Genomic DNA, 4311 nt, shown 5'->3' on the forward strand with positions numbered 1-4311 from the left:
TTGCTAAACATTTTACATGAGCACTATGGATTATTACGGGTTACTTACTACTCTAGCCCCATTTTACGTATAAGGACTTTGGATCTTAGAAAGGCTATGTACCTGCCAAAGTCACACTGTTAGGAAATGGATCCTCGCTCTTAACTACTGAGTTAGGTGCTAATCCGCAGGTCATTTAACTTCTATGAGACTTAGCTTTTTTCATCTGTAAAATAAAGTAGATGAACTAGATTGCCTTTTATACTAAAAGGTCATAATTCTAGGATTTTTTGAGGCCCTTCAAAATTATACATGACCAATTCCATAGTTTGATTTACTAATAATTGAATTTTTATCAGTATTATTTGCAATACCTTTTATTCTAAGCATCTCAAGGCCCCTCTCTATTTTTTTTTTGTTGTTAAATTCCTATTAGAAGGCTTTGATAAAGGATTTCTGCTCTTCTGACTTTTTATTTATTTTTGTTTTTTCTATCTTTAATGGATTGTCAGAACCCAGTGGGGAATCAGACTCCCTCAGCCAACAAGGATTGATTAATTAATTTATAATGTAAGCTCAAGCTGAAAAAGTAGGCTTTCTAGCTGTGTTCAGTCCCCAAGCTTTCTCCTTTCAGCAGTGATCTACCTCACAATTCAGAACTCATATTTCCCGTCCTTTCCATAGTTCCTATATCTAATCTAAATAGTCCTAATTCCAGTAGTATGAGGAAATAGATTCAGAACTCACTTGATTAATTACCACACTAAGGGTTAATCAGGAGTCAAGGCAATAATCAGGAATAAGTATCTGAGTTTAGAATTAAGCAGGGCCAGGACAGCTAAGCCTCATTTGAATTCACTTATTGCAGAATATATTTAAGATGTCCACTATGTATAAATTGCTATTTCATACAGCATTTTCTAACATTGCATTGCTATATGTTTTTGTTGTTGTTGTTGTTGTTTTATTTATTTATTTTTTGCATAGATCCTCTTTCAGTACTTGGAGTGTAAGCAATTTTAGCAAAGACAAAAGAGATCAGCCAGTATTACTGAGCTACTATGTGTTACATATTTTGTCCTTTTTTCTAATTTAATTCTCCAGACAATGTTGTGAGGACAATAACAGTATACCCATTTGCCAAGTGAGAAAACTATGGCTCACAGAAGTCACAGAAGAGTAGAACTTATAGAGTCGAGTATGTTCTTACTACAAAGTCTATTATCTTTTCATTTAGTCATGATATCCACTCCTATATATAACCCTTTTTGGTGTTTAGAAAGATTCTAAGGCTATAGAAAAATTATAAATGCAACATTAAAGTTCAAAGTATCTTAAACTTTCCCACACTACCCAGAAAAGGGTCCATATGGTGTTGTTCTTGGTTCTCACGTAACTTAAAGGGAAACTGTCACAAGGTCTGGAGCACTTGATGTCCTGCAAATGAAGGAGGATGTCCTCAAATTCCCTGCAGCAGGAATCCACTTAGGTGGCACCAACCTTGACTTCCAATTTGAACAGTACATCTACAAAAGGAAAAGTGATGGCATCGACATCATAAATTTGAAGAGAACCTGGGAGAAGCTTCTTCTGGCAGCTTGCAGGTGATGTCAGTGTCATATCATCCAGGAATACTGGCCAGAGAGCTGTGCCAAAGTTTGCTGCTGCCACTGGAGCCACTCCTATTGCTGGTCGCTTCACTCCTGGGAACTTCACTAACCAGATCTAGTCCAACACCTTCCTTTAGATGTGGGGAACCTAAGGCATGAAGAGGTTACTCAAAATAGATATTTAATAAACATTGTTGCATGACAGGAAAACAGGAAGCAAAAATAAAATTTACTTTATCTGCAATGAGACCTGATTCCATGAAACGTCACAGCTTAGATATAAGACTCAGGGGCAAAATGTTTATAGGACATAATTAGATGAAAAAATCCTTGAAAGTTACCAAAAACAAGGATTATTTCAATTTAAACTGTGAAATTAGAGGGTTTTAAAATTTTATTCCAATTCACTTTTATCCACAGGTCAGACAGCCTTCATTAAAGTGGAAATGCTACACAAAGGAAATCAAACATAAGTAAAATTTTTCTTTCAACTGCAAGAGAGCTAGAGCAATGTTAAACACAGCAGTTTGAGTTTACAGGACTTTCTGTGAAATCCCTGACCTATAAAACAAAATAAGAAATATTATGAAATGATAATAGTAAAAATAACAGACTTATCATAGACCTCGTTTAATATTTTTCCCTCCTTCTGAAAAATAGATAAAACATGCTCATGTTGATCTTTGCTTTACACAGTATGCTGAAGAAAACATATTTTCCAGGAAAGTTTGTTTGTTTGTTTCCGTGCTTGTTTTTGTTTTCGCTTTAAGTTGCAGACACTGGAAATTTTGTAGCTCAACTAAAATTTCAATTTTGCTGTTTCCATGAGTGGACAACACAGGATAAAGCCAGGCATTGAAGAGTGCTGACAGTGGTCATGTGCTCTCTTCCAAAGAGGCTGTTCACTACCCAGGACCAGGAAGGAGTGAAGTCTGGGGTTTTGAAATTTCATTTTTTTCCCATTAACAACAACAAAAAAGTCACATACTACTTTCATTGGAAGGTATTTAAAGCACACTGAGACAAGTATGTGTGAAATCTTCTCTTGTTAAAATTCATAAGCAGAGATGCAGCTAGGTTGTGTAAAATATTAACTAGGAAGAGGCAAACAAAACCAGATACCTAGGCATAAATCTATGGATTGCACAGATCTGAGAATCCTTGTATCTTTCTACTGGAAGTGAAATGCCTGTCCTATTACTACTGAAAGAAGAATATATTAATGGCATCCTTGAATTTGTAAGAGGGTATGACTGGGACCGTAGGACTGTAGTGTAATGGAACTGCTTTGCCTCAGGGTTTTCAGTCCTCCTGTTGGAAGTGTACTAATAAAACAAAAACATCCTGTACTGAATGTAAAACAAATAAAGATGTATTTAGAATGGAACACTCTTCCTGACTTCCTTTCCAACTTTCCTGCCTGTCTCAAAGAAAAATATTTGTTGGTGGCATCCGACCATGATTAATTGCTCCTAACCAAGGAAATAGAACAGCAATTCTATGGCTCTCAGACTTTGCAAAGCTGGCCCTGTTCAAAAACTGAGAGGAAGCTCAGAAAATGTCTCAGTATAATCCATAGTTCTGGCAGCAACAATTTTCCAACATAAATCTCAGTAGGAAATATGGCTTTCTGTTCTGTTCCTTTCACTATTCATGTAGCTTATTGCCCAGACTAGCAGAATTCTCCTGTTCAGTCACCCCAGAATGTCCATGGAAATAATGTTTCCACTTCTCAATTTTATATGTATGAGAATGGAAGAAAACAAGGTAACTGAGGCTATCAGTTCCCACCTTGACTCCTACTCAGCCTGCTTTTATGCCATTTTCATGACCAGAGCAAGGATGATAGACAAAAACTGGGAACACCATGAATGCCAAGCATTAATAATTATATTGTCTCGACTAACTTAATTATGGCACGGTGTACAGCACATGGCAGATTGGGGCCCAGCTTAGGTAAATGAGTGAGTCTTTTCCATCTATAATTGGTCTGTCCATAAGAGTTTTTAGCAATAATGAAGAACCCTAGTCTTGGGACAGATTTAATCTACAGGTTCTACTCATAATGCAACATACATAATGGAGTTCACATGCCAAAATCCTGTCTCATTCCCTAAGGTGCCAGTGCAAGTGCTGTTTACCCCAAACCCATTTTCCCTCAGGATCACCATAATTAGTACTTAGATAGAAAAAAAAAATCTTCCTACTTGGCTCTGATGAACACTTGCAATGTGAAGGTCTGTTTTGTGCAAGATTTATGCTCCTGCCTAGTATATTCAGCATTTTCAATGTGGTAAAGAGTTCCCCAGTGAAGAGTAAGCCATTCCTAATGCTAGCTCTGAGTCAGTTTTACCTCTAATTCAGTCCACAGAGACCCAGGTTGGATTTGAAAACTTGCATATGTGCCTCTTTTGTGAATCCAACAACCTCTCACTGTTGGCTGTTCTGCTCACTTCTTTGCCTTCTCTGCACTTGGTGACACTTTCTTTATGATTTCATGGAGTTTCTCATTCACTCATTATGTACTCGTATTGTAGGAGGTAAAATTGTTTTAAATTTTCTTTGTTAGTGAAAATGACATAATTAGGACTTGTCTCGTGCTTTATTTTTTCTCTACTATAATATTTTATTAATTTTTAATTTTATTTTATTATTAGTTTCAAGTATACAGTACATTGGCTAGACATTTATATAGTTTATAAAACAATCCCCCTGATTGCTC

The sequence above is a fragment of the Pteropus vampyrus genome, unplaced genomic scaffold (assembly GCF_000151845.1).
Source record: "Pteropus vampyrus isolate Shadow unplaced genomic scaffold, Pvam_2.0 Scaffold667, whole genome shotgun sequence".
Taxonomy (NCBI): Eukaryota; Metazoa; Chordata; class Mammalia; order Chiroptera; family Pteropodidae; genus Pteropus; species Pteropus vampyrus.